Genomic DNA, 13,068 nt, shown 5'->3' with positions numbered 1-13,068 from the left:
CCAGGTAAGGCCCAGCCATAGTAATATTAGTTGTAAGATGTACAGCAATGCTGGCGGGATCAAGATCATTTACTTGGAGCGTGAAGTGTGACAACCGTTTCCTGAGCAAGAAATTTATGTAGGACACTTGTTATTTCTCTACCAGACTCCCAGGTTTGTTGAGAATGTGAAGTCTATGAACCATGATGGTAGCCATTGTGACTCATGATGGGAATGAAATTCAGGAGACTAAACAATACATTTACCTAAACCTATTTTTATAGTTATTTAACTCTATGACGTTCATATTATTAGTTCATGGAATTGCCCTTTAAGCAATGTGTTGGCATCAGTGTCAGGCATTATATACCTAAAATGTTCCTGTATCAAAGGCAAACTGACCATCTGGGCAATCCAGTACTCCCTGAGGTCCAGACCTTTATGAAGGCCTAAATTCCTCTAGCTACAAACTTCACAGTCAATCTGAATGTCATGTCCAGAGTTCCTTATTTTTGTTTGGAGTTCCTGTTGTACTTACCATCACATATAAAGTGTGAGTCTTATAGGTGTTCTTGGCTTCTTCTGGATCAACGGTGTAAACTTATAGGTTGAACTTGATGGACCTGGGTCTTTATTCATCCTTATTAGCTATTTAACTATGTAATTGAAATGATAACATTTTGTCTGTCTGTAGCCGCCACTAGAGGGAGCTCTCACTAATGTCAAGCACTGCAAGGCCATTGACAAGGACGCCATATTGGTAATAATATAGTATGTCGGTTTATGTGTTGGAGATGACTTTCTGACCCACGTTGTGAGTCTAAAAAAGGAATATATATATGAAAAGTCATAAGTTCACGTTTCAGAGATGAATCAGGCTCCTAGTTGTGAAACATAACGTGTATGGGATGAAACTGATAATAGTGTAACATTCAGTGGCTCCTCTTCAGATCTCTGTATGGCAGAGGTCACTAGGCTAAGTCTTCCATCTACTATAGTAAGAATAGAAGATTTTTGCACAGGTCATGATGTGTCACGCAGGTTATAGTTTCACTTGACGTTATTTGCCCATATGGCTTCTGGTACAATCTACTGAGTGACTCATTTATGACTGACACGCAAGAGGACTAAGTCAAGCCAAACGATATTTGCTATCTCTTTCTGGAGACAACCTGTGTAACCTGCAATTACTTCTTGTGTTATCAACATGAACTTCTGAAGAGTCTGCAGTCTTCTGGAGAGACAAACCCGGAACCAGGAAGAAACTGCCCTCTAGGCCAGCACGAGAATAATGGCATTTTTTGTTTAAAGTGATATCAAGGATTACAAAAAACGCAACTGTGTTCTTCCAGAAATAGCTCCGTATCTGTATATGGGTCGTATCTATGCCGCTAGGAGTCTCTAATCTGAATCAAGCCTTAGACTTTATTTGCACAAGGAGCAGTGTGTATTGGGATATTTGGAACACTAAACCATCGGTCCATAAGGACTTGCTATTAGTTTAGTGTTTCAAATGTAATGTAGATGGAAAGTCCCTTTAACAAAAGACATCTTTAACACTAAAATGAATCCTAGAACAAGCTTACATCTTAGTGTTTCATCCACACTTGGATACAATGGCTAATGCCATATCGCAATGAGTATTATGGCATAGACAGAGATTTTCCTTCATCTTCATAGCCAAGTTGTCATTCAATATTCTAAACTAGAAATAATCAAAATTCAGTTTATTGCATAAAATAATCAATGCCAAACATGGTACAATGGAAATGTACAAGTTAAATAAACTGTGACTACTTAGGTTAGGACGGAAAGAGCCATCCAACTTAAATTACAAAAATACTTCTGATAATGTTTATGAAATTCCCCCAAAAATCACTGAATTCTTAGTAATTATTAGGGGAATGGCGACTTACTTCTCCTGGCTCCGGAAGACTTTGGGCCTACATGGTGATGTACAAGACGTCACATGGGCCACGGCTTGCGTCCTTATGAATTGCAATGCAAGCCCCTGCTCATGTGACGCCCGGCTTCCCGTTCATTGAAAATGGCCGACATCTGCAGGGAGTGCGCGGAGCCAGGAAGAGGTAAGTAATAGTTTTTTTTTTGGATCCTTCCCGGCCCCAGGGTCTCCAATAATTATACTCTGGGGTCTAAAAAGACCCCAGAGTACAATAATTGTTCATGGGTGTCTACAATGGGGCATAATACTGTGTGCAGGGGTCACTATGGGGAATCAATCTGTGTACAGGAGCCACTATGCGGCATAATACTCTGTGCAGGGTCCACTATGGGGTATCATACCGTGTTCAGGGGCCACTATGGGGTATCATACTGTGTGCAGGGGCCACTATGGGGTATCATACCGTATGCAAGGGTCACTATGGGGTATAATACTTTGCACACAGTATTATGCCCCATTTTGGACACCCATTGCGTTCCCCCTAAAAAAATTCCCACTTTAAGCACTGGTTGGCACTATATAAAGGTGGACGCTCACTTTAAGTGATGTGGGAAGACCTAGATACATTTAATTATCTAATACCCTCACCAGTTTTACATGTTTCCAGTGCATGGGAAATTTACAAGATGGATTTTAGGTTTTCTTGTATGATTAGTAAAACAAAGTGTTAAATAAATGAAAATATTCCCTGACCTCTTGGGAAAGTTCCTTTAAACTGTTCTATGGAAGGACAATAGATATATAAATAACAGATAATAGGTTGCAACACAACACAGGCCAGATGTCTGTATTAGCCTGCTGAGGTCTGCACTCCGTATCTACAGGATATAAATAGATCACAGGAGACACTATCATCAGCATAACAGGAAAGACTAAAGTACTTTAATTGGTCTATCCTGGGAGGGTAGACATGTTTGAGCGAGATACATGAATGAATCATAGAAGTAGTAGTGTTTTCTGCAAAGTCTGCTTAATGTTATAGACAGTTCCATCAGTACTTACAGTAAATGAGACATATACAGGGCTCATAGACATTACACATTAGTCATTTTAAAGGGTTATTCCCATCTTAGTATGTTAGAATATGTTAGAACTAGAGATGAGCGAGTAGTATTCGATGGAGTAGGTATTCGATCAAATACTACGGTATTCGAAATACTCGTACTCGATCGAATACTACTAGCTATTCGCAGTAAATATTCGATTCAGAGCCAGCATTGACTGGCCAAATGCTATACAGTGTATAACATTCGGCAAATCAGCGCTGGTTCTGCAGCAGGCTCGTCCTTGCTAGTCAGGAGAGAGCTGGCAGCTTGCTGTTACGAAGGAGCTTACTTTTTATCAGCACAACTGCAAGCGCTGTGCAGTTAAAGCACACGGACTCCATAGACCAGACCTGGGCAAAGTCCAGCCCCCGGGCCATATCCGGCCCTCTGACTGATTCAGTCCGGCCCGCACAGCTCTGTCTAGGGGGGCGTGTCTAGGGGGCGTGTCTAGGGGGCGTGTCTTAGTGCCGGCCAAAGATGGAGATGTGGAGCGTGTCATAAAGTACTGAGAGATGTAAGGTGAGCTGCAGGGGGGAGAGAGAGAGAGAGAGTGTGTGTGTCTGTATGTGTGTGTGTCTATATGTGTGTCTATATGTGTGTCTGTCTATATGTGTGTGTGTCTATATGTGTGTGTGTCTATATGTGTGTGTCTATATGTGTGTGTCTATATGTGTGTGTGTCTATATGTGTGTCTATATGTGTATGTCTATATGTGTGTGTCTATATGTGTGTGTCTATATGTGTGTGTGTCTATATGTGTGTCTATATGTGTGTGTGTCTATATGTGTGTCTATATGTGTGTGTGTCTATATGTGTGTGTGTCTATATGTGTGTGTGTCTATATGTGTGTCTATATGTGTGTGTGTCTATATGTGTGTGTGTCTATATGTGTGTCTATATGTGTGTGTGTGTGTGTGTGTGTGTGTGTATATGTGTGTCTGTCTGTCTGTCTATGTGTCTGTCTATATGTGTGTGTGTGTCTATATGTGTCTATCTATCTGTATGTGTGTGTCTCAGCAACCTAGAGGCAGAGATGGAAGGGGAATGTTATACTAGGGCAGAGATGGCAGATGGAGGGGGGGGGGGGGGACATGAAATGGGGAAAATAAAGGGGGATATGAAACTGAGAGAGAAATGGAGGGAGGGGGGGGACATGAAACTGGGGGTTGATGAAGAGGGCACTTAGACTGGGGGGGGACATTAAACCATGGAGGTAGCTGGAGGGGGACCTGTCTGCCTCTAGTTGCCCCCAGTTTAATGTCACCCTCCAGCTACCCCTACGGTTTAATGTCTGCTTCCCGATTTTAATGTCCCCCTCTAGTTGCCCCCAGTTTCATGTCCCGCTCCAGCTGTCAATTTATTGCCCTCCTCCAACTACCCCCACTGTTTAATGTCCCCTCTAGTTTCCACCAGTTTATACTGAGGCACCAGGAGGGGGACTTAATACTGTGGGGCAGTTGGAAGGGAACATTACAATGTGGAGACATATAATGTACGGGTGACTGTAGAAGGATTATACTGTGTGGGGGCACATGGAAAGACGATTGGGAATGGGCGGAGTCAACGTAGAAGTGGGTGGAGCTAAATTTGCCGTGACGCGGCCCTCTAGCATAGTTTCAATTTCTTATGCGGCCCCATGGGAAAATTAATTGCCCACCCCTGCCATAGACTATAATGGGGTCCGTGCGCTTTAACTGCACAGCGCTCCTCCTAAACACTCTCCTTCTGCTATTCGTGGACTTGGTGACTCTCCTTTAGTTAAATAGTGGTTTCCCCTGAAATGAGCATTTTTTCCCATAGACTATAATGGTATTCGATATTTGATTGAGTAGTCGAACATTGAGGCTCTACGCGAAACAAATATCGAATCTCGAATATTTCACTGTTCACTCACCTCTAGTTAGAACATTATTGTTGGTGGCCTAACCTTATGGACCCCTACTAATACCAAAAAGGATCCAGCAATGGTCCCTTCGGCTTTTTCCTACTCTCCGAACCAATGTGCTGGACACTACAACACAGCTAACTGTAGGGCATATAGATAGAAGTGCCAGTATGTAGGAGGGAACTAAGAATGAGCAGTAATACTTAACTGGGGACTTCATGTGGTAGATTGGTGGTGGTTCAGGCAGTTTGCACCCCTAATTTTATTGGTAGAAAACCCCTTTTAGTTTTCCTCTGTGCACTTTCTGTCCCTGTTATAACTATATGGAAACCACCAGAATTTTTTGTAGGTATAATTGACATGCTGTGATTCACAAAATGGGTACATGGATTGATAGAATCTATTCAGAAGTAAAGAGCTTAACGGTTACAATTAACAGCATAATGGTTATAGGGCACACCGAGTAATGGTTACAGTCTCTAGTAGGCAAACAGAGCGATGGTTACAGTCTCTAGTGGGCACACAGAGTAATGGTTATAGTTTCTAGTGGGCACACAGGGCATTGGTTACAGTCTCTAGTGGGCACACAGAGTGATGGTTATAGTCTCTAGTGGGCACACAGGGCATTGGTTACAGTCTCTAGTGGGCACACAGAGTGATGGTTATAGTCTCTAGTGGGCACACAGGGCATTGGTTACAGTCTCTAGTGGGCACACAGAGTGATGGTTATAGTCTCTAGTGGGCACACAGGGCATTGGTTACAGTCTCTAGTGGGCACACAGAGTGATGGTTATAGTCTCTAGTGGGCACACAGAGTGATGGTTATAGTCTCTAGTGGGTGCACAGAGTGATGGTTATAGTCTCTAGTGGGCACACAGAGTGATGGTTATAGTCTCTAGTGGGCACACAGAGAAGTGGTTACAGTCTCTAGTGGGTGCACAGAGTGATAGTTACAGTTACAGCTGTGATGACGAGAACCTGAAAGAAAAGAAAAAACAACCCAGAAAAATATCCAGAACCAAGAAGAAGGCCAAAACCAAGAGGGTGGGGTGGGCGGGTGTTCTTCTCACCTCTAACAAGGCAGAAGGTAAGCCCCCCTTCTATAAAGACCCCTGTTACTCCTCCTCCTCCTCTTCTCACACGTCACTTATCTCCAGGGAGAATGACATCTGTATATTATCCGTTATTTTTTGGATCCAGGGAAAAGGAAACAAAAAAATATTGATCTACTCTCACAAACATAAAAAGCGGATCAACCACAGACAGCACTCCGTTCATGAAAAGCAGAGTGGGGTGATATCTGTGAAAAGCATGGACCATAGATGTGGATGTGTGAATAAGGTCTTATATTAGAAATGAACAAAATTTAGGATAAAGAGTAATTACAGAGTAAGGCTGAGTTCACACAGAGTTTTTTGGTCAGGAAAAATCCGCTTACTAAAATTCGTGTGGCGTTTTTTGACTCGTTTTTTGAGGGGTTTTTTAGAGGCGTTTTTGGAATTATCTTCTTAAAATGCCTCTCGGTTTTTGAGGTGGTTTTTGTCAGTTCCACGTCAAAATCCACGTCCATAAAACGCGAGGCGGATTGACTTGCGTTGATTTTTTTCAGGCGGATTTTTTCAGCGGAAAAAAATTACAAGTGGATTACATAGGTCTGTATGGTGAGGTGTTTTTTGGAGGAGGCTTTTGAGTCTGATTGTGCCTCAAAATCCTGAGCAAAAAACTCTGTGTGAACTCAGACTAATAATGAATTCATATAATGGGGCTGGGTGCCCTGCTCGCAAGAGCTTACAATCTATGAGGTAGAGGTGGTGACACAAGAGGTAGCAGGGGAGGCATCGGAGGTAGCATTGCTTATACTGTGGTCCAGACTTTCTTGTGATAGAGGTCACTCTCATTACACAAACTTAAACACCAGTCATGTCCTGTAACATATAATGTTATATCATATTCTGTGGTATAATGCAGGGGCATAAACAGAGGAAAGTTTGTTTTAGGGGTTCCAAATGCAGAAGGTATTACTTTAAGAATTTTGATAGGACTCTCTAAAAAGAAGTGCCTTTAGTTTGCGCTTGAAGCTTTAGAAATTGGGAATTAATCTGATTGTCCAGGGTAGAGCATTCCAGAGGAGTGGTGCAACTCGGGAGAAGTCTTGTATACAAGCGTGGGAGGTTCTGATAATAGAGGATGTTAAAATATAATGTTCCAAGAACTATCTGGTATATTAGACATCAACTTATATAATATGCCACAATCTGGTTCCTTTTTAAGACCGTAAAATATCTACATTCATATATTGTTTGTGCTAATATTTTAATTAAAATTTATCAAATTTTAAATCTTCACTCAGTACACTATAAATGTCCACAGAGTTGTAAGGTATTCGCATATGGTGGATTCCATCTGTCCATATCCATGGAATACTCAGAAATACTGCGCCAAAACTATCTAACAGCTGCTTATCATCCACATTTTCGTGGAGTGAAGTATATAAGGTAATGAGTGAATCAGCCGTCTTAAAGAGTTTATGAGATTAGAAGAGAAGGTGTACAGCAATTATGTCCATTCTGTACTATGACTGGTCATTTCCTTCTAGATGTGCAGTGAAGTCCCAGGCTGCAGGTTACCTGAGGACACACAATCTCATTATCTATTTATCCCTATTCGCTCTGTTAAATGTGTCAATGCCTTTGTGTGTCTAATCATTGCATTCTGCATCTATTGTCTATCTTGTTTCACAATCCAGTACACTTGTTAGACACGACTACTTAACCCTTCCCTACATGCTGCTCACCCTTTATTTAATGATTTGCTATAGTAAAATGTATAGACCATGGACTATGTACAAAAAAGCCTCTTGCTCTTCTACACCAAATATGAATGAAAATGGTTGTCCTACTGAATGTAGCGGTAGTCGTGAAAGATTTGTTGATGGTCTGTAAGTAATCCTGTGCCCTTTTTCTACACATAAGACCCTAAAGCTTCTTTGGTCTTTTTTGCTACTCTATGATGTCTAATAGAAAGGTGCAGTGAAAACCATGCCAAAAAAACATATCTTCTATAAGATGACCACTGACCTACAGTACTAACGTATGTCTACTGACCCTCTTTGTAGTAGACAAAGCATTTTCCAATCCATTTTTCACTATGTGGTCATCTCTATCTCCAAACTCTTTGAGATGACCCATAAGTGTCTTTAAAAATGGTCTTCTAGATGGGTAGTCATCTTAAAAGAGGGATGACTAGCTATAGGATCCGTCTCAAGATAACCTGATCTAGGTGGTACTCAATTTCCTTAAAATAAAGATGGAACAGCTTTGGGGGCTTATCGGTGCTGGTCTATCCATGTAGACAGTGAAGTTTTAAGCTCTCAGCAGACTATATTACTGGAAATCCACTGAAATCTTCTCAATTGGTCAACAATTACTTAGGAGCAATCACATCCATAACAATGACATACTTAGATTTCATCTTGAAACCATCAATGGAGAAGTTTAGATTTATTGTTAAAGATTGAGCCATTTGGGTAAGGGTGAGAACACCATCAGTCCCAGCCCCGGATTCCAAGGTTCTCTCAGTCCTCTTAGTGTGCCTTTAAACAATAAATGTATTGAAAAACCAAATTCTCAGAATATGAATTTTGCGTCTAAATGGAAATACAAACACTTTACATTAAACAATAACCCAGACAGTTACATTATATAAGTGACTCATGGTGTAAAGGGTCCTGGTTTCGGAGTTAATAATTATTCCATTAGAAGACTCATTGACCTATCAATCATTAACCCCCCTTCTTCCCCTTCCTGGCAGATTCACCACTTCTCATATGTAATCATAGATTCACATGAATGATGCAATGGTCTTATCCTCTTCCGTCAGGCACATACACAATACTGATGATGACTTGAGCAGATTCCCAATAGTTGGTGAGTCAGGGGAAAAAGAATTGCAGCCCACCACCAATTTTATATTGTTCTTGTAACAATTTCCGGAAGATGCTTGACAAGTTGAGAAAGGACTGAAGGAGATAAAGGCACCCCGAGCTATGTTATCCAAGCTGGAGGTTTTACATTTCTGATAGAGAAGAAAGTAGAGATGAAAGATTTTTCGAATGAGTCAGTGAAGGGGAAGAAGGATATCAGCCTACACATGCCCGGCTCTGTGCAGATAGACTAATAGCTTTATCACCTATATCATTGTTGCCTGAAGCACATTGGTTACTAGACAGAAAGAAAACAAGATAGAGGTCCGTAAATCACTTAAGGAAAATAGAGTTGACTCATAAATGTGTATCTTCCATCATACAAGCTTTTATACAAAGGCGGCGGGATCTTTGACTCTGTAGGCAATATAAAACTTCAGTGCTTGGTGTCTCACTAAGGACACCCATCAGTCCTCTTTTCTTATGAACATTTCGAGGGTCCATTGGTGGGCAGAGGCCAGTTGTTGGTGATGGTTGTTGTTTTTTGAATAAAGAATTGTGTGCCTTAAATAAACCCTGGGTGTGCGCGGTTCCTCATTCTCCATTGGATCCACCACGTAAGGAGGAGTACCACCTGGTCACTTTGATTTCCATTGGTGAGAAGAGGCCAGTTTGACCTCATACAATAGCATATGGCTCTTATTCAGGCGAATGTACATAATTATATTGTTAGATTGTAAACCATACAGACATACGGATGCGGTTTATGGACTTTTTGTAAATAGCTATTGTGAAAATTTTTGTTAGGGATTTGTTAACACAAGTGCTCCATAGACCAGTCCTAATCTAACGTGTTGTTGGCGTAAAGCTGGCATTATACAATTCTTGTCGGCCATGATAATGCCATAGACGTCTGTCCATGATGGATAAGGGCCCCTTCACACGGCGTAAGCGCTCAGCTCATTCCGAGCCGTATACGCGAGCGCTTCCAAACACTTCCCATTCACTTCAATGGGAGCGCACGTAAAACCGGCTTTACGAGCGCTCCCATTGAAGTGAATGGGAAGTGTTTAGAAGCACTTCTTAGAAGCAAAACGCTGCTAAAAAACGCAATGTGTTTCGGTCCCAATGACAGTTTTCAAAATCTCTCTTATATCTTGTATGAGAAAGTGACTGCACCTTTAGGGTGTGTTCACATGTAGTAACGTGCCACATGATGTGGCACGTATACGGAGTGTGAGACTTTGCGCGCCGTATACGCTCCCATTGATTTCAATGGAAATTAGTCTCGTATACGCCGCGTTATTTAGCGGCCGTGATTTTGCGGCCACAAAATAACGTGGTGTATACGATCAAGGCTCCCATTGAAATCAATGGGAGCTTTTACGGCGCTCAAAGTCTCACACGCCGTATACGTGCCACATCACACGGCACGTTACTACGTGTGAATGGACCCTAAAATCAAACATGGACCAGTAGGAACCTCTAGGAGTTGGAGCAGGTAGACCAAGGTTTTGGGATTTGACTAGGTGATATGCACAGAAAACTCTAAAGATTGCCATACACATGGGAAAGCCAGTAGCCAAACACTCATTTTGCCAAAGACTATCTCCCTAACTTTCCTATATTGAGGGACAATGATGAGACCTCCATATCCATTTCTTGGGGGTTACCCTGGACTCCGACCTATCCCTCAAGTCACACGTTCAAACCCTCAACACCTCCTGCCGCCTCCAGCTCAAGAACATCCATCGAATCCGCTCCTTCCTCACCCCTGAAACTACTAAGATGCTCGTCCATGCCCTCATAATCTTCCGCTTAGACTACTGCAACACCCTTCTCCATGGACTTCCAGCAAACACCCTCGTGCCTCTCCAGTCCACCTTAAACTGTGCTGCTCGCTTAATTCACCTCACCCCCCCTTCTTCATCGGCTGCTCTCCTCTGCCAGTCCCTCCACTGGCTACCCGTTGCCCAGTGAATTGAGTTCAAGCTATTAACGTTAACATTCAAAGTGATCCACATATATCTCTGACCTAATCTCTCGCTACCTGTCCACATGTAACCTCAGATCCTCCAATGACCTCCTGCTCCGCTCTGCTCTCATCCGCTCCTCACACAACCGTCTCCAAGATTTTCCCGTGCATCCCCCATACTCTGGAACTCCTTACCAAGACACATAAGACTGACCCCCACAATCACAAACTTCAAGAAGGCCCTGAAGACTCACCTATTCAGGAAGGCCTACAACCTCCAATAACACTATCACCTCACTGACATCTGTACTGTCTCCCCCTCTCCTTCTGTCTCTACCCCCTTCCCCCATAGATTGTAAGCCCTCGCGGGCAGGGCCCTCTACCCCACTGTGCCAATCGGTCACTGTTAGTATTATATGTACCTGTATATTCTGTGTATTGTATGTAACCCCCAAATGTAAAGCACCATGGAATTAATGGTGCTATATAAATAAACAATAATAATAAATAATAAAAATCCATTTATCTGCTGCAGAAATTGAAAGAAATCAATGGAGAGAAAAGTCCCCCATCCATTTGTTGGTTTCAGTATAAAAATAGCGGACACTTGGGAAACCCCATTTTAGTCTATGGGGTCCACCAGTGTTCGCGGGTAGCCACTGTTTTAGAGGTCCGGCTCTCCAGTGAACTCGAATGACAGAGAGACATGCGTGTATGTGAACCTAGCCTAAGAAGAGTAAGTAGAGGTGATTTTTGATGTTTTTATGTAATTGTTTCAATTTAACATGGCTGATTTAAAGTGCTTATAGGTAGATTGTAAACACTGCAAATGGTCTCCTATTGGTCTTACCAAAGGTTGGATTGACTGGAGGCCGGGAGCTTTTTGCACTAATAACTGGCTTAGTTTGTTTTTAGTGCCCTAAGGGTTGTGGTACAGAATGGCCAAGACTCTCGGGGCCAGGAAGTCATCTAATCCTATAATGAGCACAGCCAGTAAGAGGAAACTTTCCTACTAATAACCTCAAGTAGAAATGCTTCCTTGCCAGTCCTGACCTGTATTCCTTTTATTTTATGATCAGGTGTAACTGCTGCGAAAAACATGAAAGGAAAATCATTGTATTTTTTGTTGCTTGTCACATTTCCTTATATAATGACTCATCACATTGTTTCATGAAATTCCAAAACATTCAGACGTCAATTTCCATTCAAACCAACGTAATTATAGGAGTTTTATTATCTGCGAATGTTTCGTGAGTCATCTCTATTTTCTCATGTATCAATTTGATGAACAAGCGTGTAGGGTGAGATTTACTGGAATTTACATGGATTGTAAATGGTAATATATTGAATAGTTCTTTGGGTCCAGCTCTTATAACCCCCAACGATGGTGGAAACCATTTTTCTACATTACATCTATTACGCCTTTGCATTTGTCTGGCTATACAAGCTACTGTACATTACATAATGTAGCGTTATATGACATATTACACTGGTGACAAGGTAATGTATGGATACATCAGGTCCACTCTAGCACTGGAAGCCTCTATGATGGACTTCATAGACAATATATAGACAAGGAATCACAGGTGCCAATATGATTGTCTAGAAGATCTACATTTTCCCCTAGCAACATTGATAAGCTATGGGATAACTTTAGACAGGTAAGTACCACTAGAAACCCCGTCCCTGGGGCACCATTATACCACCATAAAAGTAAGAAAATTCTGGGGCCACATGGTGGCTCAGTGGTTAGCACTACAGCCTTGCTGCGCTGAGGTCCTGGTGTTCAAATCCTGCCAAGGGCGAAAAAAAGCATCTGCAAGGAGTTTGTATGTTCTCCCCGTGTTTGCGTGGATTTCCATCCCATGTTCCAAAGACATATTGATAGGGAAAAATGTACATTGTGAGCTCTATGTGGGGCTCACAATCAACATTTATGTCCCCGTTCTCCCATGTGGCCACTGTTGTTAATAGCCCAGCCTGCCTTTACAGGGGTTCTTGTTACACATCTCATCCTGAAACTGGGTCCATGTGAGAACTGCACGGACAACGCATGAATGTCTGTGCCCTCCACTGACCCGGTCATTTCATGCAGGCCGCAAAACCAACAAGCACAGGACCTCTTCTGAGTTTTTGTTAGTGCTCACAGCCCCATACACGAACCTGTAATAATACATGGCTTTAGCATGGGGCATACAAAATAATGTGTCCGTGTGCAGGCTGTTAAAACTATGCATAGTACATTGACAAAGATCACATTTGTGTGCATGGAGTTCATTCCCGTGATTGTAGTGCAGG

Source organism: Leptodactylus fuscus, chromosome 6 (genome assembly GCF_031893055.1).
Source record: "Leptodactylus fuscus isolate aLepFus1 chromosome 6, aLepFus1.hap2, whole genome shotgun sequence".
In the NCBI taxonomy this organism is placed as follows: Eukaryota; Metazoa; Chordata; class Amphibia; order Anura; family Leptodactylidae; genus Leptodactylus; species Leptodactylus fuscus.
Note: the sequence above shows the minus strand (reverse complement) of the source record.